Source organism: Haliaeetus leucocephalus, unplaced genomic scaffold (assembly GCF_000737465.1).
Source record: "Haliaeetus leucocephalus isolate CR32 unplaced genomic scaffold, Haliaeetus_leucocephalus-4.0 Scaffold722, whole genome shotgun sequence".
Taxonomy (NCBI): domain Eukaryota; kingdom Metazoa; phylum Chordata; class Aves; order Accipitriformes; family Accipitridae; genus Haliaeetus; species Haliaeetus leucocephalus.
Window position 1 is genome coordinate 2,068,655 of NW_010973158.1, and position 27,018 is coordinate 2,095,672.

General features: G+C 36.8%; 1 protein-coding gene across 1 annotated transcript in view; it reads right to left on the reverse strand.

The window, feature by feature from the left end:
* Positions 1 to 27,018, reverse strand: part of CWC27 (CWC27 spliceosome-associated protein homolog (S. cerevisiae)) — a 118,547-nt gene that overhangs the window by 56,803 nt on the left and 34,726 nt on the right. The gene's annotated exons all lie outside the window — the stretch shown is intronic.

The following is a 27,018-nucleotide window of genomic DNA, read 5'->3' on the forward strand; positions in this document are numbered from 1 at the left end:
TTTAACAATTCACCCTTACGCAACTATTGCCAAATACTGTCTTTTGTATATTTGCTTTATCTTTCTTGCAAGAAGATTAAGCACTTATTACAAAGAATGGTGCAATCTTAAATTTACAAATTATTGCATAATTTGTGGTGTGGTATAAAATAAAACAGAAAAAGGAGAATGCATCCATTTAACATTTATGATTGGTATATGAGATACTGAAGAGCCACATTGCTTATACTTTTATCAACACCTTTACTAAAACTACTTTAAAGGTTAAAAAGAAGGGTTAATTTATTAAGAACATTTTTTTCACAACTTGTTTAAGGTATGCAGAAGAATGAAAACAGCAGGATCAGTAGTGAGTCCTACTGAAGTACAGCCATGCCTTTCTCTTGCCAGGCTTCACATCTGCCCTTCCTACCCACCTCTGACACTAAGCAGATATGCCAGAACCCTATGACAAATGAAAGTAATTTCTTTAACATTCTGGAGAAAGCAGTAAAACTGCTTAAGAAGCTAAAGCAAAATTAATAAGTACTTTTAATAGAGAGATATTTAAATATAATTTCTTAGCTACATTTTATAAAGTATAGAATTAGAAAAAGAAGCAGTCTTCTGATTACTTCTGCATTTTCCTGCAGTTTACAATATTCATAATTTTCTAGATAAAGGATTTGATACTAATGGAGAACATGGCCTTAAAAATTTAGGTGGTAAGCTTCTCTAGCAAGCAAAGTAAGGTAGTGAGGGCTAAACCAGGAACAGATGTCATATAAATCCCACTAAAATAAAGTATCAGATCTATCAAAACCCCAAACAAACTAGAGAATGACTGTATTTGGAAAGAAGCATAAGTATTAACTGCATCTCACACCTCTGACAGTATATGGTAAGGTGCTACCTTCAGGTTCAGTAGACCATTTATTTATAAACTGCTGCAGAAATAGGGCATAGGTTCATAGCTCTCCAGAAACACATTCTAGAGCATTTAGGAAAGCAAAGATGAGTGGGTATATTTGAATCTGAACATACTTTTTAAAAATCTAAGTCTCAGGGATGCCTTCTTAAAACAGAAAATTGATTACAATTGTATTTTTAAAGTAATGGAATTTACTGCTTCTGGAGATGACTGATGCCTTTAAGTTAGAAGTATACAGAAACATTATGTTACATTTGAGAGAAGTAAAAGAATTGCAAAATGAAGTTTACACTAAGCAATTATTAAAATCTTGCCTTCTTTTGTGTTAAAAAGAACAACATACAAAATGAGAAAATAATGTCAATTCTTACTGTTTTTCTTCCCAAGGATGTGCTAACTGGTATTACAGAAACATACAGAGACTGCCTTGGGTATAGGTAATACAAACTACTAGCTCAAAATGCTGCCCCGGCAGTTTTTCAGTACTTGTAAATTGAATATGGCAACAGCACATGTTCACTGTTGATTACATTTGTACAACAGGAGATCAATCCTACCCAACTGCTGTGCGTCAACTCCAATCAGACCATATGAGCACCATGAATACGAAAATTTGGGTTTACTACAGACAAGTAAAAAGACTTCAGCTAACTGTCTTTCATGTGTGTACTATGGTGTAAAATGATACAGTTAACCCCTTTCTCAAAGGGTTCCATAATAGGTGTATCTAGCCCTGTACATAAATACTTGTCAACTCCTCCCCTAAATATTACTTTGCTTTCTCTTTTACTGCCTTTTGTCTGGGTTGAAATTCCGTGATAAAATCCAGACAGAGACTGACACTTCTTCCTCAAAAGCCTCCTGTGATACTCATCCTCCACCAAAATATCCACAAAAGCCCCACTGATACCACAGGTAAACAGGTGTCAGTCTACAGCCACATTCTGTCCTCTTTACTCTTCCCCACTGTCTTTCTCTACTCCCACTTAACAAAATAGTAAACAAGAAGAGAGGAACTACATTACTTTCTAAGGACAATTTTATGATTCGGTGCTCAGTATTCGTATGTTGTATCTATACCCCCTAGTCCCCAGTTTTCTGTTTGTCTATAGTTTGGAAGTACACTAGCGAAGATTGTATCCTTTCCATGCTAACACAGAATCCCGTCTGAAATGACCTAAATCCAGTTACATACAGTGGCATCAATAGCCTGTCAGTAATCATCAAGACTATCAAAAGTAATGGAGAAAAATTACTTTTTTTTCTTAAATAGCAACTTTGCTGAGCACTTCAAGATCAGCAGAATTATTTAAACATGATTTTAAAAAACATTATCATGAGGCCATCTTCCAAATGGGCAACACCATCCAGTGGCAACAGAGAATAGCAATTTACAGTTTTATTGTTAAAAATAAGCACGATCTACCACCAGATTGGATTTTTATCTGTAAATATACACATATAGAAAGTAACTCTTGTTTCCCTCTAGTATTTAATTACCAAATGCCTTCATATATGAATACAAATAAAAATACTTATTTCTGCAGAATTAGACTATGTAAACAGAAGAAAACCCCTGTAGTTCAAATATGCATGACAAAGTAAGAATATTACATGGACAAAATTCAGTGCAGTGTCAAGCTCATACTTAACAAACCTTTATGCTGGAACATTAACTGAATACAGTTCATTGTAGTCTGCATGAAACTACTTCTGCAATAACCGACAATCTTTCTTTCCATGCCAGTGCAAACCAAACCGGTTTATGCAGGCAAATAATGGTTTTAGAAGTCTTATAAAATCAATCGAGTTGAGGGGGAAAAAAAAAAGTAATTTTGAAAAAACCTGCAAAGTAGATTATTATACTGAATATTTTTAAGAATGAAGCCACCACATTTTAGAGAGCAGTAAATACACACAGAATGTCTAAGTTGCAGTACGCAGGGCCTCTTGAGCCCTTGAACCTTCTTCACTTGAACCACAAGAACCAGGTTTCAGCCATGGCAATTTGGCATGCAATCACAACCAGCAAAACCTGTGAACACTGATTATTGGTTTGAAACTGTGAATGCTATTATATGTGTAATCTCAATTCTTATGTTTCCCCTCCTCCGCTACCCTTCTGGCTCTTTTTCCAGCCTTGGTGAGCTACTCCACCCATCCATCCAACCACTGTGCATTCTGCTTTGCCTAAACCCTGGCCAAACCAAATTGATGGTACCCTTCCTTTAGTTATTCCCTCCTATTCTGCTGTATACATCCTGATCTGATCAGATCTATGACACTGCCAGAGATCTGGAGCAGGGGAAAGATCCTCCAAGGGCATTAAGGGTGGAGATGGTGCACAACTGCAGCACCCCTGCTAAAAAATACACTCCCTTTAGCCTTAAAATACTTACTGATTTCTTTCAGAACATTTTCCTAAGCCCCTAAGAGAGTTAGGGGTGGAGAGACACTTGCTATGTTGAGAAATTCAGTAATCATATTGTTTGTGAAACTATCAGTTGCAAGGGTGGTTACTTAACAGTTTAACATCCAATCAGACAGGCTAGTAGCCAGACGAACAAAAGGAGATCATAGAATCATAGAATGGTTTGGGTTGGAAGGGACCTTAAAGATCACCTGGTTCCAACCCCCCTGCCATGGGCAGGGACACCTTCCACTAGACCAGGCTGTTCAAAGTCCCATCCAACCTGGCCTTTGAGATGGCATATACGCTCTCTCATACCTACTTAACACTGGTAAATGTTTACATATTAAGTGATGGGCAGAGGGAAATTAAGAAGGTAGTAATGCATTAAACAGTACTTCCTAACTGAACAGTCTGTTTTAAATATGCATAGAGAACATATTCCATAAATTACTTTGAGAATATTGCTACACATGCATTTTGACTATGTTTCAGGGCTTTGTTTAGGTGGGATTTGTTTTGGTTTGGTTTTGGGTGGGCTTTTACATTTGGTAGCAGTATTATTACAGGTATTACCTATTTGTTCATTAATAATTCATGATCCATGACACCACTTGCAGGCTATTTTTACTGCTTGGTGCCTTCCCTGTTTCTGAGCTCAGAAACTAAAAATTAAACTGCTATTACATATTTAATACTTTTAAGTATAGAAACAACAAAACAAAACATTTGCTGTTCTATTTTTCGCTATATTTTTAAGTCCCCAAAAGATAAATTTGAAACATATAAAAAGTAATTAGTTGTTAGCTGTGAAGCTGCAACACTACTGTACAGATTAGTAGTGTGTGAAGTGCTGGGATCAAAGGAAGGGTCATCTGTTGGGTGTGAAGGTGATTCTTTTCTTCCCCACTCAAAAAAAAAAATCAAAAATCAAATCTCAAACTCAGAAATATCTCTGGTATCACACTGAAATGGAAATTTGTGCTGCTCTGACATTTTTAACATTGCATGAATGGGCTAGGGATGTTAAATAATTTAGAACTAAACCTGAGAAACAACAACATAACTTAAAAGCATTTTGACAAGAAAATAAAATTCCATGTTGTTTTCTCTCAGCTAGTTGGGGTTTATATGAATGATCTTCTCAAGGCAAGTTCTAAGTTTTGCTCTAAGGATAGCAAGTTTTGCAGGAAATTTAGGGGTTTTTATATTTTTACCTGCTTCATGCCTGAATTAATATAATTTTTAAATATCTGCAAAGAAAAATCAGCAGAAAATAACTTTGTCAAAAACGTATGCCTATCCCCTGCTCTATACTCCAAAATACAGAAATTCCTGACAGCTACCATTTTACTTAAGTAGTATAAGAAGGAAGAAGGACGATAAATAAAAGGCTGATCTCAGTGATATTTTAATATACTATTTGACAATTCTTTTATTCTCCCATAGAAAAGAATAATTTTCTACCCTTGAAATAGTTTGATCTAATGACAAAAAAAAGTTTATTATATTTGTACCTCTGAATATTTTGTCTGGTTTTTTCCTTCCTATAACATTAATAGGCTTATGAGAACATTGCTATTTAGCCAACTAAACTTAATGCAAGTACTTTAAGACTCTATATTGAAGACATGCCTGTCCTTGTTATTTGATACAAAACTACCTTACCCCTTGTATGTTAAATATTTATGCTAATTTAAAAAATAGCTAATATATATTGTACGACCACAGAATTAAAGACATAACATTCAACTGTCATTGTACTGTCCCACAGAATAATGTATGCAAAACACTATTACACTAGAGACACATACCTCACTGTGCTCAACAACCCATCTGCAATTCTGAAATACTTATTTTCTTGGTCATAGAGTAAATGTGCCTTTGCCTCTCTTGGTGAGCAGACTACTTGTAATTGGTAACTTCTGGGTTGTCTATGCTCCTTTTCATGCCAGTGTTATTAATCTAACAATATCACATACTGTTTTCATGCTATCTTTCAGTACAGATAGGCAAGAATTATATACAAAGAACTTCAAGTCAATAACCTGAAACACAGCAAACCTAAAAATAATAAAAATAAAAATAATAAAAAAGGAAAAACTAAAAAATCATTATGTTCACTGTTTAAGTAAGTAAGCTTTATAAAAAATGGTCTGGAAATGTGTGCAGAAACTTGTTACAGAACAGACCATGTTAACTGTCTCAAAGTATTGCTCACTCGGACTCCCTCCCTTCAGACAGTGCTAGCAGTCTTTTTCTGACCACACCTGTCCCATAGGAGTCTCCAGTGGAGTAGTGATGTTATGTTTTGGTCTCAATTCATGAAGAGAAAAAAGCACCCTTTCATCTGCTTGGGGGGCATATAAAAGACATTTCCAGCACACATAGTGAGTTTTCATCAAAATGCATCCTTTCCCTAAAACTTCATTTCCTTGAGATGCCTCCAAACTCGTCCTCCCACCTTCCATTCTGTGCTACATGTTTATGTATTTCGTAAGAAGTTCTAAGACTTGGACACTGTTTTGTCTGTCTCCTGTTTCACAGTCTTAACAAGCCTCTCCTCTTACCCCATAACCCAGAGCCTAGCATCTTGAATTCAATGAGTCAGCAGCTTTTACCTTCCAGTGAAATGTTTGCAGAGCATTCTAGGTCTCCACCAAAAGGCAAACTGTATACACTACACATAGAAACAACTATAAAAATTAAAAAAAAAAAAAAAAAAAAAGGAAATAGAGTTATTATCTATTTCCATTTAAGCTCACTGAATATTTAAAACAATTTTTTGAACCTTCCCATTTTTAGAACTCAGATTACTACACCTGTACTGTCGCAATTTTTTACCTCCTGCCAGAGTATAAACTAGTGATAAACCATGCACACGAAACTGCCAACTTTAAGCAAACTCAATGCCTAGCACCAAAGCAGAGAAATAGATAATGACCAACTATGTAACTTCTCATTACAAGATGTCAAGGATTTGCACTGAACCGTTCATGATTAATCCACAATAATTTTTAACAAGAAAAATGGTAATTGTTTTGGTATTTTAAATATATAAAACCAATTTGGATCAACAACTAAATGAAGAAATTTTGATTTGACTGCAGGGAAAAGGGAGAGAAAAAAACATTCCAAAGATAGCTATACAAAACAACTTTTATCCACATATATTGGGATTAAAAAAAAAATTTTTTCAAAAAACTCACACCGCATTAAACCCCCAACTTTTTAATGAAACGGTACTTCTGGTAGGTACATGACCCCCCTCTTGGTCTCCAGGAGTATGATTACATATTTATGTTAAAAGTCAGTACACTAAGAAGAATTTAGGATTAACAGTAGAGACACAAGATGAAATTAGTACAGTTTGACATTTCAGTGGAAAATATAGTGGCTCAGACACATGAACTCACTTACAGAAGCGCTCTTCACAAAACTAGAAAAAGCTATCAGAATTGCACAAAAGATTCCTGTTTAGAAGAATCCATGGAAGCTGGGTTTTAGGAAAGGGCACACCAATCTAAAAGAAGAATAGGGCACAAAAATAACAAATACACAACTATAATGCTGAAACAGTTCTGCTTGACCAAGACAATTGCTAGTACCTTAAAGTTCAGATACTTAATAATCTAGTAGGAAACACAAAAGGATTTTTGCTGCCAGAAAATGTATTTGCCTGTGGCGTAATTCAAAGCCGCGATGGAAGTACCACTACTCTGAACGTTTTGTCCACAACACAATTTTAGAAAGTTATGAAAGGGTATAATCCCCCACTGATGAGATGACAGACTAGATGACCTAATATATCCTTTCTGCCTTTAGACTACATGAATTTACTATAATGCCCTTATTTCTAGTAGGAATGATCCCACATTCCAAGTACTTGGTGAGATAACACTAATTGGTATAATTGGGTAACTGATATAATTGACATTACTGAAACCTACTGGGTCAATATGCACAACTGGAGTGTTGAAAACTGGGTAGAAATTAGCGGCCGGAGTTCTAGTTAAGAAATATAAAGCAGAGTAAAAGAAGGTTAGGAAGGTGAAATTAGTTTAAAATACTTTTGGAGCTGAAGAAGTCTTCAGGCCTGCAGACCAGTCTGATGGCTAATAAAAAATGAGCATTCTGAAAAAATAATATTAATAGTTGTCTACAAAACAAAACAAATCCAAAACCCAAACAAAAAAAGTGCAATGCTTTAAATTTACCTGTTAATAGGACACTGAGAGAAAAAACAGAAATTGTATTGGGAGTTCCAATGAAAGCAAAGTTTAAGGAGTATCATATGACCTTTTAACATCACTGATACTGCATCCAATACAAAGTAAGTATTTTGGACTTCACTACAAGAGATGAAGGTTAGTCAGTTACTGAATTCTGAGCAACTGCTTAGAGACCACTGATTACAAACCAAAATAAAAGAGAAAATAAGAGCCAACTGGCTCACAACCATATGAAAACAGTGTGACATTTAAGCTAGTTTTCCAATACTGATAAAAAGTGTAGAAGGATTGTAGAATTATTACAAAACTGAGAATACTAAAATGCAAAGAAATTGTGAATGCAATTGAAAATCTTTAAAGACAGCAATTTAGTTGGCCCCAAATCACAATTCTGTAACACAGAAAAAGGACAATACTGGTAGAAAACCCAGCCGGGTTCACTGTCAAAGTGAAGGCAGCAACTAGAATTGAAAAACACTACGTATAACAATGAGAGAGATTAACACATAAATAAATATTTCTCTCTCTTTGGCAAAACCCCAAATCACCTTATCATACCACACAAAAATACTGCAGTATTGTTCAGGCCATCAGTTGTAAAGCAAGTTGTTAGACCTCATCTAATGGAATAATAAATACATTGCAATCTGTCAAATTGTTATAATTTCTAAAAGGCTTAGTTGAGAGACTCTGTCTCCTCATCTTTCAGTTTATCATATGAATATTAGAAGACTGAGAATATCATGCCAATCTTTGCAAAATGAATTTAGGATTATCCAGGGGTTTTATTGGCCAATTAGCTTGGTATCAACTACTAAATACAAGAAAAAATGAGGGAGGGGGCGGGAAGGGGAAGGTCTTTTGTAACCATTAAGTGGTGAAGTTCCAATTATTGAAGAAGTTTATGGAAAACAGGTCTTATCTAAGAAGTGCAATTTCATTGGTAGCACAGAAGTGACCCAAAAAACTGCTCAGCTACTGGGGAAAATACCTTGTATAAAGACTCCAAGACTGCCTATTCTGTCTTTCCAAGAAAAAAAAAAATTTTGAGAAGATAGGCAATATAAATCTACAGATGAAATCAGAGGAAATAATACTGAAAATCAAGAAGGACCTAACCTTAGCAAGGAAAAGCAAAAAGACATATTTCCTGGTAAAGAATTGGGCACAAATTTTTCACAGGAGGTATACCCTATCACTAGAAGAAACTACCAAAAGAAGCAGTACATTCTCCACATTTTCTTGTCTTTGCATTGAGATAGCCACTTCTCCAAAATACATTCTGCAACTGAACACAAATGCTGCCTTCAAAAACCATGGATTACTGGGCTTACAATAAGAGTAAGTGGGACAAACCGTGATATACAGAAGGTCAGTCTAGATGATCTAATAGCTCCAAAAATCCATGCTTTTTTTCTATTTCTAGTTTACATGATGGGAAAAAGGAAAGTTTCACATGTTTCCACACTCTTAGCCAAAATAAACATACTTCCTTGCCAAGCATTAAAAAATCTACAGTGCCCAAAGTTAACTAAGATTCATAGACCAGAACACAGACCTTTGTATAAAAACGATATGTGCAAATCATAGATTTCTGACCAAAGTCTCCATCATGTACTATTCACTTCAAGCAATCATTAGTGTGAAGGTGACAGAATCAGGCACCGTTTACTCACTTATACACAGAGACAGCATGGTCTACTCTAACACTGTAATTTCAGATACCTACCTACAAAGGACTGGAAAGAAAATATAGTGAAAATCCTTTGGATCTGCTGTACTTTCCAAAGCTCTTTTAGAATATTTCAGCTCAAGTATTTGGGCAAATTTAATAAACCCCCTGGCTACTTGTGTTAATGCCAGAATTATGCAGACCAACAAGGAAATACTCTCTTCCCAGTTTCTTCCAGGCTCTGTGTAATCTATGAAGGTTATGTGAAAAATACTTGGCTTTGTAATAATGACTGCAAGTAAATTTCATTTTCTTAAATTAAATGGTCAGATCTCACTCCTGATCTACACATTTTATGAATGCATGGTATGCTTTTTAAAAGACAGATACAATCTTTTTGATAAACAGATAAAACTCCTTCTATCCTCTTCTGCACAAATCTGACATATTTGATGACAGAAATATTCCTGTGTCTAATCATAACTCTGAGTCAAAGAGGACTTCTGTACTTTATGAAAACAAAACAGTCATTGTATTTGTAAAACAAAAGAATGAAGATAGTCTCCAACATGTAAGCAGCAAATTAAGAAGCAAATATGTCTGCTTTTATTTTTCTTTTTGTTTTTATGCTGTCTCTAGTCTAGTTCACAGATGTCAGTCATATAAATGAAGGATATAATGACAAGGATGGAATAAAACCCTAGTCTATTTTTTCAGATATTCTGAAGAAAACTGTAGACTTCTGGTAGACTGATAGTAAAGGATGTAGTTAAAAAAGCTTGTATAGTAAAGAGAGAAGCAGCAGAATAAAAGACAGCTTTGTAAGTACATTAGGGAAAGGGAATGTAGCCAGCTGTCATGTTTCTAGACTAAAAACTCTGAAAAAGCCTAATTATATATAACTAACTAGGTTCTGAGAGTAGTCTAACATTCTTCCAGAAAATCATGTCCAGGTAAAACTCTGACATCAGAAAAAGAAAAATATCAAAATATAACAGTGAAAATATATGTATGTGATAGTACCTATCTAAATTAAGGAAAAAAACAACACACTCTTTCTTAAAATAAATCTTGATAAATTCCTGAAAGGGATTGTATAATGTGGTACCTGCAATAAGCAGGGACCTGTTCTGAGTGCCCTTGAAGGTCCCTTTTACACCCCTCTTCCTAGATTCCTAAATGCTCCTCTGCAAGCAGAATAGAACAGGCCTTTGTTTACCCAAGAATTTCCTGGCAGTTAGCATATATTTGTTAAAATCCCTTCCCACATGACAAAAGAATAAGCAGAAACTTTGCTATCTTAAGAATATAACATTTGCCTCTGATGTATTTTTATTACTCATTAACAAACAGCCCCGCTTTCTCTGCACATACTTTACAGTCTATGGTGAAAAGCATAAAGTCTACGGTTCTTCTAACATGGTCATGACATTAGCAATTCTGGATTAAGACAGTAACGATAATCATACATGATAGTACACAAACAAGGACAAGAAACATCTTCATCCTACTTTTATACAATTTGTTGGAGTTCTTTTCTTTCTTTTATACAATCAGTGATTGAAAAAGAATAGGGATAAAGTATCAGAGGGGCTACATCACTCTTCTTGGGTAGTTTAAAAAAAAATCCTGTAAAATCTTGAGATAAAGACTCAAACTGTCTTAACTGCGTATCACAAGGGACCTTCTCCACAGGTCCAGCTGACATGAAATTTTGGGACTTCACCTTCTTGCTATAGATTGCCCACTAATATGGGCAAATCTTAATACTTTCTCTAGTACAGTATGTGTTTGAGTACTGGTGATAATCTTTCACTAGAACCTTCTGGCTCTGGTATGTAACAATTCAGGGATACAACAATTTAGTAATGATAACTGCTTAATGACTTAAACATGAAATAATTAGTTTCAGTATTGGGTAACTGAAAGTGAAGGAGTGGTATGAAAGAAGTCAGATTACATAATCTAATAATGCTTTCTGGCCTTCAAAAACTAAGAACAAAAATATGAAATCCCATCCCTTTATAACAAATCACTAGTATCTGAAGATCCCACATTTTTCTGACACTAAGGCAATACAGTCCCATATGTTATCTATATATGCTGTACTGATAGAAAATTGAAAAAAATCCCATGAATTTAATACACTGAACAGAAAAAGATGGACTTCCAAAATCAAAAATTGAAAACAGTGATCTTCTCTGAATGGACATGGTACCTCAATGATACTGGGTCTATTCATCAAGTAGAAGATTGCCTGGCCTAAGCTCCCTGTACTCTGCTGTGCAACACAGCTGAAAAACTCGGTTTACCTAGACAGACAGACAAAACACCAAAACAAACCCCTTCACTAAACAAAAGCATGCATAGGTTAAAATACTTCCTGATTAAACATAACTAGTTTTGCATCTCTTTTCAATCATAAGGTTACACTGTTTGTGACAGATTAGAAAGCACCACAGGTTATCAAGAGCAAACAACATTTAACATAATTCATACATGAATATAAATATCACTCTTCAAGACTTATCTCTAATACAAAGATTAGTTTCATACTATTTTTGTGTGGTTTTGAAAACCAATCTGTCATCCAAAAATCTTTTAGGTATCAAATTATAAGGCACTGGCATGTGTATATAGACAAGTAGGAAAGATGGAGGCATTTAAGGTAAAAATGGATTAAAATTCTAAACCATTATTTAATCCAATACAGTTTTCATTTATGTCGCTGAAGTTATTTGAAAACCTCAGTCCCAGCCAAATTCAGGAACCACAAAACCCACAAACTGAGTGCTTTTGCTGTTTTAATTTGTTGTATTTTCAAAGCAAAACAGAAAATAGCATTTATTGAAATTGATTCAAGTGCTTATAATCAACAACCAAGCATAAGAGCTCTTCCTTAGGTATTTTTTAAAAGCTAAGAGCATGAGCTGAAGTAGAAGTTTAAAGATTATGGAAATGCAGTGCAAAGTGTCATAAGCCATGGTTTCTTATACCAAGAACTTCAAGTACTTGACTCCACAAAAAAAGGCAAAACCCCCTCAAAAACCAGAGTGCGTTTTGCTCTGAGAACCACTGCATGATCTCAAACAGGATTCACTATATAGTTATTGACCTTTCTAAGTTACAGTATAACCCCCTCCCCCTCCCCTCCTGAGGAAGTGGAAGCATAACTACCTCTGAAGAATTAGAAGTTCTCACTGAGATTTCACATGCCTAATCCTGTGTGTCACTGCAGAACTGCTGCTGAGCTCCTGTTCTCCCATGGAGCTCAAAGCTTAACTTGGCAGCTCTGAAAGTTCTCACTGAAAATGGTTCAAACTGTTTACCATCACATCCTCCCACACACATGCAGAAATGTCAAAAGTCACAGACATTTTTTTTTTTAAAAAACATGAAAACCAGGGAATCCATAACTCTTCTGACAGCCATAAGGAAAATGCAGTTTTATTGATGGGTTAGCAAAAAGTTTATGTAACCCTAGACTCTTCTGTGGCAGATGAGTTGGAGGGCATGATATGGTTCATTTTGCATGACTGAAATTTTTTCCTGTTTTATTAGTTAGAAGCACTTAAAGCCTGAAAAGAGCACATGAGTTCCATTTTGGCATATTTTTCAAGAAACCAGTATGAAATAAATGAGGTTTTAAAATGTCCTGCTATAAAAAAATAAAGATTTAAACTTAAAACAATGAAAATATTTAGAATTTGTGGTAGCATACATTTAAAATCTTAAATCAGTCTAGGCAGTGGATAATATAACTGATCACCAACTGTAGAGAAGCAGGAGGAAACAAGAAAGAAAGAAAAAAAATTAATCTAATTTGTGACAATGCTCAACATGAGGTCAAAGTAAATCAAACAAAATTTATTTAGGAAAGAGAAAAAAATGTGAGAGAGAAGTGAACTATGCAGATATGAAGAACAGGGTAACAAGATTTTACAGTGGCAGATTGCTACAGCAGTAGGTATGCCACAGAAAAGAAAATATAACTTTAAACTAATTTTCCAACTTTTCTGCTCATAAGATTTCAGGGAGAGAGGGAAATCAACTTAAAAAAATTTGTTCTTGGTCACTTCATTTTGAGTCCACCTGAACTCAACAAAGCAAGCAGAAACAATACCATGTAAGTCCTAGAACACACATTTGAAGGAGAGAAAGCAGCTGATGATATATTTGAAGTCAGCGTGTAGGATTCATCAAGTAAAGTAAGTTCCAAAGGAAACAGTGGGGAAAAACTTGCTGTTCTGCATCAGGTTATCCTCCTTACTATTGAAAGAATGGTACTAATGGAAGAAGTGGCAAAACACTGACCATATAAGCTTCACTGATGTACTCTTATTCATATTGAAGTAGAAAACTTTGTTTTCAGCAACATGCTATGAGAGAATATAAGGCCTCTCAGGTTCTTACAAGTATGTCCCTTGATTTCTAATGGCAATAAGGAAATAATTTTTGTAAGAATTGAAAGATATTATTCCCACACACACTTTCTTTCTACTGAGAAACTGATGTCTCCTGTCTTTCCCAGGACATACTATCACATCCTACTACTGCAGGACTGGCAGACACAGTAGAGAGAGAAAACTATACATCTGATCTTAAATTAGGATTTTCTGTACCAAAATAACTTGTCTGGCATTCCTCTTCTTTTCCAGGGTGAGTGCTCCAATAGTACCAATTCTACAGAAATCACACTATTTAATATTTTTTTAAAAAATATTTTCTACCATAATATCAGAACAGTCCACATTTCTCATTCACAGTTAAGTAACAACTCTACCTGTAACTATAGCAAAGATTTAATGGAAAGGTGAAGTTCAGAAAATAGGTAAATACTGAATGTGCTTTAATATAATTTGACAGCTGGAAACTAACATCATAAAACACTACAGAAACTGTTTGAGATTTACCAGTATGCATAGATGAAGGTCTCATGAACAGCTCAGCTGATTTAATAGTCTGCTGATACTGAAAACAGAAGGTATTGCTGTTCCCTCCTAATCTGCTCCTCCTTCCTCTACCACAACATCTAATTTAGGTAGCCTTACTCGCTTTCCAAAAGCATACTTTTTATGGCTTTTGCTCAGTTAATTTTCTTACAGGAAAGTGAAATAAATCAGTGGGATTCTGATGAGAGCTGGTACACACAGTAAATGGTAGAAATGCACAAGGAGGAGCTGGAGCATAGCAAAAAGAGTCATTAAAAAGAGACAGATAATTAATCCTGTCTACAAAACTGCAGACCTCTCATTGTTATTTGGAATTGCCAAGTAAATTTTCATTTTCACTAAGTAATCTGGTCACCCCTCTATTGTTTAGGTTTTTAGGTCATTCTTTAAATACTGATCATCAGTAAGCTAGTTTATGACATTTGCCAGTTTTCTTATCTGTTCTGCTTCTGCGCACCTACATTGAGGGAACATAGCCCTTAGCATAAAACCACAAGGCTCAGAGATAAGAAATACATATGATTAATACTTAATATAATGAATTTATGCTATTGGGGAGTTCACTTAATTGCATGTATTTTCATGTTTATTTAATGGTGAAAAATGTTTACTTTTGAAAAAATCCTCTTTTCTTTTTCAATAAATATAAATGATCTCTCATGTCAGTTGAATACTTATTTCCTTTAATTTTTAGGTCCCTAAGAATGCAAGAATAAGAATTTTTTACTCTTTACATCAACGCTGGCACAAAATATATTTCTTGGCTGATTTATGAGGAGAAAAAAGGACAGACTGTAAGAAGAGACCTTAAGATATGAAATATTGTTACACTGTGAAATACAAATCCCGGAAGCTAATACTTTTACTTCTATTGAGAGCTCCTTCACACACACTTTCAACAATAGTCCTCCGTAACTCCATTTAAGTACCCATTTTGAACACAAGCTTCTTCTTGCCTTAGCAACTATAAGGCTTCAAAGAGTAAACTAATACGATTAAGCATGAAAAGAAAGTGCAAGGGAGCGTACTTAGAAAAGGGAGAAAAGGACTTGGAAATGATAGTACCAAATCTCTTGTCTAATATCAGAATGACTAATTGAAGATGCCATGGTATGACACGGGATCTTTTGTCCTAGAGGGGAATAGAGCCTGTGTATAGCAAAAATTCTGATTGGTCTAGACAGTATGTATTGCTGAGCTTGCAACGTTTAAGATGATTGACTCCACCCTTGCAGAGGATGCTTCATACAAAGAATCTCAGCTGGTATGCAAAGGTTTTTACAAGTCTTAAGTATCATCCTCAGGCAATGCAAGAACCTACAGATTTGAGGAAAACAGGTCAGAGTTCCCATAACTGCAAGTTTTGAGAGATTCTCTTGGCAGACGATAGAATCATAGAATCATTTATGTTGGAAGGGACCTTTAGGATAGAGTCAAACCTTTAACCTAACACTACCAAGTCCACCACTAAACCATGGCCCTAAGTACCACATCTATGCATCTTTTAAAGATACCTACAGCAATGGTGACTCAACCACTTCCCTGGGAGCCTGTTCCAATGCTTGATAACCCTTCTTGTGAAGAAATTTTTCTTAATATCCAATCTAAACCTCCTCTGGCAGAACTTGAGGCCATCTCCTCTTTTCCTATCACTTGTTACTTGGTAGAAGAGACTGACACCCACCTTGCTACAAACTCCTTTCAGGTAGCTGTAGCGAGTGATAAGGTCTCCTCTCAGCCTCTTTTTCTCCATGTTAAACAACGCCAGTTCCCTCAGCCGCTCCTCATAAGACTTGTGCTCCAGGCCCTTCACCAGCAGATCAAGTGCACCCTCAGTAAGTTTACAGACAACACCAAGTTGGGCAGGAGTGATGATCTGCTTGACGGTATGAAGGAGGCTGGATTGATGGGCTGAGGCCAACTGTATGAGATTCAACAAGTCTAAGTACTGGGTCCTGCACTTCGGTCACAACAACCCCATGCAATGCTACAGGCTTGGGGAAGACTGGCTGGAAAGCTGCCTGGCAGAAAAGGACTTGGGGGTGTTGGTCGGCAGCTGGCTGAGTATGAGCCAGCAGTGTGCCCAGGTGGCCAAGAAGGCCAACAGCATCCTGGCTTGTATCAGAAATAGCATGGCCAGCATGACTAGGGAAGTAATTGTCCCTCTGTACTCCATACCTCCAATACTGTGTTCAGTTTTGGGCCATGGAACAGACCTCCTCCACTCTTTGGGCAAAGAAGGAACAGATGATGTCATTTTGGTCACATAACTGAGAGAATAACAGAAAGTATTTTAGTCAGTACTGCATTCAGATTAGTCTTAAAAGTCAAAGACTGTATTAGAGCTTCTTTCTGCATAGCTAGAAAATGGGAATTAGAAGATTATGCACAGAACAGGGGCTTCATGTTCAACTGACACTACTATTACAATGTTTATTCCCCATGCGGATCCACTCATTTTTCAGAAAATAAAAAAAGTTTTGTCATGGCAAGGCTCAAATAAGTTTCAAGGAACTTAAGCCAGAAAAAACAGTTTTACTAGAGTTAGAGTAACCACACAGGAACTACAGGTCCCTTTATATTTATACTCAGTTGTACACTTACCTTTTTAGCCAGACGCTCAAGCAGAAGACTTAAGAATTACTTGAACCTTCAGCTACAAACCTGAACAATTTTTACTATTTAACAAAATAAATGTATGTGAAACAAAATAAACATATGCAACCCACACACTTTAAGACTGTGTCCTGAGATTCCAGTAAGACTGTAAGTTTTTCAGGAATCCAGCATATTTGCAACAACAGAAGGTCTAAACCACATTCACCTGCAAGTACTCTAAAAAGGTAATTTTCATTCCACTTATTTAGATTAGAATATGTATTATTTGGATCTCAAAGTAAGGGATAGCCTCACAGACTTGATGGAGTTTCACACATGTAACCAAATACATGCCTATGAAACTGACTGTACAACCATAGTAGGAACTTAAAATGTAAGAGATTAATTCTGTTATTCATTCCACGTGACAACAATTTCACTCTTGAAAAACTGTCCAGCCAGAATGGGAACATCTGTGCTTCATCAATTTCAGTACAATATACACTTAAAAGTTTATGATGATAGAAATGAATGAACAGTAATTACAATGTGATGATTTTACATAAGAAACATCACTCAAGCAGAAAAAAAGGGAAATAAAAGGATATTTACCATATTTCTTCTTCAACTATATATGAATCCTAGAAATACATCTTTAAGAATCATGTTAAAATCTTAGTTCCTAAGAGTTTGGATTTTTACCTCATGCTGGTTGTGCATAATTGTATTTATGGACAAACCTGATGAAACAATGATGGCCCCAATCCTTATCTACAGTTAGCCTGAATGTAAGAATTACTCAAAGATTTGGAGGTATGAGAGAGGAACTTATTATTTAGCCTTTTGGCATGCAAATTTGAGTAACAGTATTGGAAATATACTCATTTAATAAACATTATATAACTCCTTGCCCTCTAAGGATTAGATGATACATTAAAAGTTCTGGCCTCAAAAAAATATGAAAGCAGAGAGACAGAAATAGAACCTTATGATTTGTAGTTATTTCAAGAATTATTTTAAAAACCATAACAGTACAAATAAGTAAGGTTTATTGTGCAAGATGCACTTAGAATTCATACTTCCTGATAGATACTAATGGATGAATTAGCTTGTAAATAAGAATTCTGCTAAGCAATACATTAAGTTTAACATAGCTTTTCCCACCCTCAGCCCTTAGGGCATTTTGTACCATCATAGTTTACCACCAAGTTATTCCCAGGAACAGGAGACAACATTGTCACTTTATCTTAGCAGGCATTCTTGCTGACCCTCTAGCCAGAGGGCTCTAGTGTTATTAGAACAATAGCCACCATTCAAAACCCTCCTTTTCTGCCAACAGGCTGCAACTACCATTTCAGCAATCAATGAAAAAAACAACACAGTGAGCCTAAAGGTTACTGGGCAGTGAATTTGTGGAGGAAGTGCTTGAATGGAAACAGACACCCATGAATGCATTTTCCCCCCACCAATATTCTACAACCTTATTGACTAGACAGCTATGAAAACAATGGCTTAATCCTTTAAACTTCCCATCAGAAAACGGCTACAACTCTACAGCTTAGCAAAAGTTAATTAATATAACCTTATATTAATGTATCTCCAAAGGACAGACTGCAGATATAATTTTGTAGATGAAAAATAGAACTATTTTGTATGCCTTTGAACAAGGTAAACTATTTATTTATTTCAGTGTCAGTAACAATTCCTCTTTTGTCTGGCCACTGGAAATTTCACAGGAAAAACTTCTAATCATACAACTTACGGACAGGATTTGAGGGACAGCCCATAAAACTGACCTGTAGAGCAATATATATTATGTGACTAAAAAATCATCTCTGATTAAGGATGATCATACTATTTTGATTGCCTTTGTCGAAGAATTGCTAAAGAAAAGAAAGAAGATTATAGCAGTATCAATAGTAATAATAATAATTCAAAGGTATCATTGAATTTTGACTCATACATAAAGCAGTATAAATACTGTTTTCTCAGTCGGCATAAGTCTTTTTTCAAAGAAGTTTGAATTCAGTTATACAGGAAGGGTATAAGATGGTATCTCAATGTTGCTTTAAAATCATGATAAAATTCAACCAACTACAACGCTTTTTTTCTGGTCAGAAATTGTATTAAAACCCCCAAAAGCTTCAATTAAAAAGATTGTTTTCACTGGATCATGCACCTGTTTTAAAAAATAATAATTCACTTTTAATTCAACTTCTACACTTTTACAGCAATCGAATTAAATGTGGCAATAATCTTCAATGACATATTCCATTAAAAATACTTATCATAAAGATATTATCTGCAGCATGAATTACAAGAGGCCATGACATAAAAAATACAGCTATGTTAAATAGCCAAAGATTTACTTTTCATTTAAGCAGTTACTTTTGCAAATGAGAAAAACATACTTTGTTGAAGAAAGGTTACTTTAACTTCAAACATATTATAACCCTGATATACAACCTTGCATTTCAGAGCGTTGAAGTGATTTGTTTATTTTAAATCTTACAGTCTGTTTTTCTTTGGGCAACTTAACAAAATGGCTAGTTTCAGATACCATATCTTGTAATCAAAATAGCCAGCAACCTAAACATACCTAAGAAATAGTTTAGTAACTATTTGTCTTAGGCTAAGGTGAATGAACAGTAAATTGCTCAATGTTGAATTGTAAGAAACAAAATGAGTGCATAAAGCACCTATGAAACAATCTGAAACCTGGATCACATCTTCATTATAAAATAAATCATCAGAATACTCCAAAGTAAATTGTAATTAATATTCCTAAGTAAGTCTTGAAGAAGCTGTCAGTTTGAGTGTTTCACAGATAATATGCATTAAAAATGGAAAAAAAAAAATTGCAGTTCAGACTATGCCGAACATATTAAGTCCATCCTCTTTTTCCCATTATGCAACTGCTGACCTCAATTCACAAGAAAAGTATTTTTTTTTTCCATTTTGTGTTCTAGTCACTGTAACAGTCACATAACTTACTTGTGTGAGAATGCGATCTCAAAGAGGGCAAAGATATCCATAAAAATTAGCATGGACCCTATCTTCTATCACTAACAAAAGCAGCAATAAATGATTGATTCACTATCATCTATTCCATGTACAGTGAATTACAGTATGCATATACTTCCATAGAGAATATTACCATAATGCCATTTCTGTAACAATGACATGCGATATTTAAAGTCACTGCTATTTCTTGCTGAATTTTTTCAGAAATAATGAATCACAAACACGGTACTAGGATAGTATCTCATATACATGCATTCAGAAATATTCTCCATTCCACATGAAACCAACCATTTCCAAATTAGATGTTATGATCTCACAATTAATATTCAAATGTTAATTCCTTCATGAAAACCCTACCAACTTATACCCTTCTATGAAGAAACACGATTCCTGTGTCCATAGGGCCATGAGACTCATCTCAGAACTGTGCATGTGAGAAAGAGAATGAGAATAAACTCATCCTGCCTTTAGTCAGTCTCCCATTATCTATGCCTTCTCACTTTATCCTGCCAGTCACTTGAAGTTGCTCACTTATTCTCTCAGAAGTCCCTACCCACCACAGTCTAATCCTGCCATTCTCATGTACTCCTTGCTGACCTGGTCCTCATATTCTTTTCATGTCTTCAATTTTCCTGGTTTTGTCTACCATATTCTTCTGACTCTTCCCTTCCTTGCCTATTTCCATCCCTTCTCACTCCCTCCTCTCTTGTTTTCTGAGAAAACGAAGTCATTTCAACTTCACAGGCAAGACAGAGAGGTGACATTTTTGCCTGAAGCATCTTCATTTGGACCACCTACATATATTAAAGGAAAATGGGGACCATTTTGGTCAGATCAGGCTATAGTTTTAATACTATTTACAGTGACAGAATGTGGCAGCTAGTCCTGTTCCATAAAGCTTCACATATTTGAACAAAAACCACTTAAATTCCTACCAAAAACCTTAAGGAAAAATTTTCAGATTCTGCAAAGGGCCTATAGAAAGGACAAATCATGTCCTATCCTCTAAAAAGAAATTACAGATTCACCTGTTCATCTAGGCAAGGCACTTTAATTAGTGGCCTAACAGCACTGTATTAAATTTTTAAGGGACACAGCCAAAGCACAATATTTAAAGACCACTCTGATTCAACTTATATACATTAATTAAATATAATAATAATGATCTACTGTAGGCCATCTATATTAAAGCATAAGCATTGTCACATGCTGTAGTTTCAAAAATCTCTGTTAATTCTGAACCACACCAACTGAAGGTATTAAGCAATATAGTAAAAAACAGAAGAAAAATGGGAATGAGAATCTAAACAGGAGTCACTAGACTTACTATCTGGACATAACATCCCACACCTATTAATGTATATTACACTATTATGCTGCAGGCAGTCCAGGAGACTCCTGGAATGTATCGAGGATAACTTCTTAAGCCAGGTAATAGACAGCCCTACCAGAGGGGACGCATTACTGGACCTGTTGGTCACTAGTGCAAGTGAGCTAATTGGTGACATCAAGACTGGAGGCAGCCCAGGCTGCAGTGATCATGCACTGGTGGAGTTTGTGGTCCTGAGGGATAGGGGACAGGTGAAGAGTAAAGTTAAGACCTGAATTTTAGGAAAGCAAACTTCCAGCTCTTCAAGGAGTTAGTCAATAGGACCCCCTGGGAAACTCACCTCAGGGACAAGGGAGCAGAACAGAGCTGGCAGATCTTAAAGGATGCTTGCCATAGAGTGTGAGAGCTCTCAGTTCCCAGGTGTAAGAAATGAGGAAAGGAAGGCATGAGACCAGCATGGATAACTTGAGACCTGCTGGTCAAACTGAAGGGCATGAAGGAAATGCACAGGCAGTGGAAGCAGGGACAGGTATCCTGGGAAGAGTATAAGGATGTTGCCCAGTTGTGTAGGGATGGGGTCAGGACAGCCAAGGCGTGGCTGGAGCCAAACATGGCAAGGCATGCAAAGAATAATAATAATAAGGGCTTCTACAGGTATGTCAGCCAGAAAATGAAGGTCAAAGAAAGTGCACCCCGTTGATGAACATGACTGGCAAACTGGTAACAATGGATAAGGAGAAGCCTGAGGTACTCAACAAATATTTTGCTGCCGTTTTCACTGGCAACCTCTCTTTGCACACCTCTTGAGTGGATGGACCACAAGACAGGGACTGGGGGAGCAAAGTCCCTCCCACTGTAAGAGGAACCTGCACATACATAAGTCTGTGGGACCTGACGAGATGCATCCTAGAGCCCTGAGGGAGGTGGCTGATGTAGTTACCAAGCCACTCTCCATGATACTTGAAAAGTCATGGCAGTCAGGTGAAGTCCCCAGAGACTGGAAAAAGGGAAACATTGCACTCATTTTTAAAAAGGGTAGAAAGGAGGACCCTGGGAACTACCAACCAGTCAGCCTTACCTCTGTGCCTGGGAAGATCATGGAACAGATCGTCCTAGAAGCTATATTAAGCCACATGGAGGACAGGGAGGTGATTTGAGACAGCCAGCATGGCTTCACCAAGGACAAGTCTTGCCTGATCAACCTAGTGGCATTTTATGATGGAGTGACTACATTGGGGGACAAGGGAAGAACTACAGATGTCATCCATCTGGACTTCTGTAAGGCCTTTGATAAGGTCCCCCACAACAACCTTCTCTCTAAATTGGAGAGAAAGGGATTTGATGGATGGACTGTTCAGTGGGTGAGGAACTGAATGGATGGTTGCATGCAGAGAGCAGTGGTCAATGGCTCAATGTCCAGGTGGAGATCCATGATGAGTGGTGTCCAACAGGGGTCTGTACTGGGACCACTGCTGTTTAATGTCTTCATCAATGCCATAGACAGTGGGATCGAGTGCACACCCTCAGCAAGTTTGCACATGACACCAACCTGAGTGCTGTGGTTGACATGCCTGAGGGACGGGATGCCATCTAGAGGGACCTGGACAAGCTTGAGAAATGGGACCATGAGAACCTCAGATGGTTCAACAAGACCAAGTGCAAGGTCTTGCACCTGGGTCAGGGCAACCCCTGTTATCAATACAGGCTGGGGGATGAAGAGATTGAGGGCAGCCCTGTGTAGAAGGACTTCGGGGTGCTGGTGGATGAAAAGCTGGAAATGAGCTGGCAATGTGCGCTTGCAGTCCAAAAAGCCAACCGTATCCTGGGCTGCAACAAAAAAAGGGTGACCAGCAGGTCGAGGGAGGTGATTCTGCCCCTCTACTCCACTTTGGTAAGACCCCACCTGGAGTACTGCATCCAGCTCTGGAGTCCTCAGTACAGGAAGGACATGGACCTGCTGAAGCGGGTCCAGAGGAGGGCCACAAAAATGATCAGAGGGCTGGAACACCTCTCCTGTGAGGACAGGCTGAGAGAGTTGGGGTTGTTCAGCCTGGAGAAGAGAAGGCTCCAGGGAGACCTTATTGCGGCCTTTCAGTACTAAAAGGGGTCTTATAAGAAGGATGGGGACAGACTGTTTAGTAGGGCCTGTAGCAATAGGACAAGGGGTAATGGTTTTAAACTAAAAGAGGGTAGATTCAGATTAGATATGAGAAAGAAATTTTTTACAGTGAGGGTGGTGAAACACTGGAACAGGTTGCCCAGAGAGGTGGTAGATACCCCATCCCTGGAAACACTCAAGGTCAGGTTGGACGGGGCTCTCAGCAACCTGATCTAGCTGATATTTGTGGTCATTGCAGGGGTTTGGACTAGACGACCTTCCAGCCCAAACCATTCTATGACTCTATATCAGAATTTTTAGCAAAAACATTCCTATTTGATACAGAATGTTACAAGAGAAACAGTCAAGTAATGCAAATACCACTTGTTAGACTTGCTTAATTTCTTAGCAACAACCATCAATACTAAAATCCTGTTTTATCGCATCTTCTGTGTACTTGTAGTCTTCTGAAATAACAATAGAAGAAGTAGCGAAATACTTATAACACAAAATGTTATGAAATTCTAAACACTAGAACATCTCTAAATTTGTAAGTTCTGTTTAATGGTTATGAGAATTGCTCCTCTGAAGCAAAGAATGATAATGCACCAGTATTCTGCACTTATGTGCAGAATAAGCTAATTAGCTTATTCAAATTGTATAAACAAGTTTAGCATCTTGCTCTCTATAACATATACAAAAATTGCAAAGCACACAAGTTATCTCAAATTCTAGTGCCCAAGGTACTCAGATATACTTTCAAAATTCATATAGAATATGAATATATGTAGAAAGGAAGTATTTTCCAGATGTATCTAAGAACTCAAACTATTTAACTAGCTGAAAAGCACACCAGAATTAAAAGATAGTTTAAGTATATAAACAGCAGGAAACACCAAAATAATTACACAAAAACTATACTGAAAATTAAGTCCCCCAAATAGGATTATGTGACAAAAGGCAACACAATGACAAGCACCTGAGACCGCTGAGGACTCAAACTCTATGACATGGAAGGAACATCTAAATACTAACAAATACATATGCATGTGTCTGTGTATATATAGATATCTAAATATATTTTCCCTGGCTATATATGAATTTTATATTTGTGTTTTAGAATTACACTCCGACTTCAAGGAGAACAAAGTTGTAAAGAATTTTTCATTACAAAAGACAAACCCACAAATTAACAAACACATTCTGTAAAAAAAGTGTGTTCTTAAGTTAATTAAGTATTGCCTTGAAGGAAAAGAACCATGTACTTTACTTTCAAGTTATCTGCAACATTCTCATTTTGAGAAGCTCATGTCATGAGCTGCAAAGTGACAATTTGAATTTAACAAGCACAACAGGTTGCCAAACTAAGATTACATCTAACAATGTATCCCAGTGCACCAGGCTCTTTCCTGCTCCCACTGACCTTTCAACACGTGGTTCAGAGACTGCTGGATTAGAGCTGTTAACAAGTGACAGGTGCAGCCAATTAACCAAGCAATGACGTAACCGTGACTTCCAGTCTTAAGCATGAGGCTTGTTCAGCAAATGATGCTTTTCCATCAATGAGCTCAGTATGGCTGCTTATCAGCCAAACTTAATAAGGACTTCAAAAGGTCTGTACTGCTGATACACTTCTCATTAAAAAGTGATTTTGCTGTGAAATTATCCAACTGTGACTATGGTATGCTTTGCTGTTCTCCAACTTGGGAAGTTGTCAAACAGTGTGCATTAACCCTTTTACTGAGAGGATCACAAATTTTTAAGTACACAATGAGTCAAAATGAAACTAATGAAAAAGGTGATAAGAATTGCCTGTCAGTTTAAATCTCTCAAAAAAGGATACAAGAAACCAAGTAGTTGCAATGTAGCCAAGCAGTGAATATGAACAAAATATTTTGGTATCACAATTTGGAATACAGTGTTTGCTCAACTTCAGTTCTTCATGATGGTTCAAACCATTTTTAAAAATAGTTCAAAACTAAATCAGTCTATAATCCTATCAATAGTCCTTTCTTAATGTTAGTTAACACATAATCTATAGTGATTACAATTTTCCCGGGTTTGTCTTTTCTGTTACAATTTGAGGCAGAATGTGTAGGAAAGCATTAAAGGTCTGCTTACCCGAGGATGTATTCCACTATCAAATTGTCCCATTCAGATCACTACTGTTTCATGTTTTAACCTCTGTCTTATGTCTTTCTAATGGATGAGTACATATTAAACTAACTTCTTTGATATTGATACTTATTTTATTTATCCATTTTTTTTTCACAAAGAAATAATACTGCCATATAAAATGCCTAGGTAGCAGTTACCAGATTTTTCTGGACCATGAACCCACCAGGTTAATTGTAGACTACGTCGTCATCACACATCTAGCTGAATATACTAAAAAATGAAGTTCCATAAACTACTTATAATAATAATAAGACCTCATAGCAGTCAATGGATGACAACTTGGAACAATTCAGTTATAACACAGGTTGGCACAATCAGTTCAGTAAAGAGAAACAGATGGTGTTTTGGGATCTCCCTCAAAGCCACAGTAGCACCAAGCTGCAGATACGTACTCTTTGTGTCCAGGCTTAGGAAGAGAAGACATGCCACAAAATCCACCCCTACCTATCACACAGATGCAACACAACATCGTACAGACACTCAACACTTTGTGAGCTGGGGGCATAGCATGACTTACTAAGTCCAAACCAGCATCAGCCACTGTTGACCTGAAGAACCATATGAATCCAGCAGCAGATCACAAAGCGTGTAGCAGGACATGCATGTGTGAAGACAGCAGGCTGACAAGCCTCACCTGTAACAGTCATCTGCAGAGACAGATGAAGACTGAAAAGGGCAAAGATTGCTTTAATGAGACATAAAACCAGACACAAACTCTAACAATAATCGGTTCTTTCCCAGGCCAGGTCTGTCATCGCTCACTTGTGTTCCAAGCACACAAACTTGGTGCAAAGACAGCTATCTTCATCTTTAACAACTAAGGTCCAGCACAATCTACCAGTGTAACTGAGCATCAGATATATTGGACCAAGGATGGCTCCTGATGAGACATTTGCATATCTTGGTACTATATTCCCCAGTATTCTGGGAGGGCTTCTCATGGGTTCTGTTTTGTTGGTACTTCCCTCTCCCTCCCCCCGCCCCCCTGCTGGTAAATATATAAATCTCACTTTAGCGCAGTATATTCCAATAAAGCCTCCCATTCTGGAGGGTTATGAGCACTGTGCAAAAATATCCAGTAAGTTTCTAGAAGCTGGGTTGGGTGCAATCTAGATGCTGCAGAAACAGACTCAATAATCCATGCTGACCCCACACATCACCATATGGTTCAAAATGGGCAACTCCGTCACTCTAAGAACATGTGCAAGAATATACAAGCTGTCTCCACGTGTCACTTAGGACTTACTAACTTTGATTCCACATTGCAGTAACGTTATTTATACAACTTTAAAACTGAGTTCTCTTTGCAGACAGTTAAGCCACATTTCTGTAACACTGCACAAATCCACTAAAAATCCACTACCTTCTCACCTACTCTTGCAGCAATACTTCTTTGTTTTGCCATGTCCCTTAGCTAGAAATGGACAAACAATAATGCAGCATGGCAGCATGCTACATTATTCTCTTCTGCCCACTTTTATGACCCCCACCAATCCAATGTCTCAAAGCAGTTCCCCTAATTTATTGGAAAGGGAAGAGGCAGTGCCACTAATTGTCTCAGGTCTGAGATGCGAGAGAACTAGAAAACATACCACAGGGAAAGAAGCTAAGAGA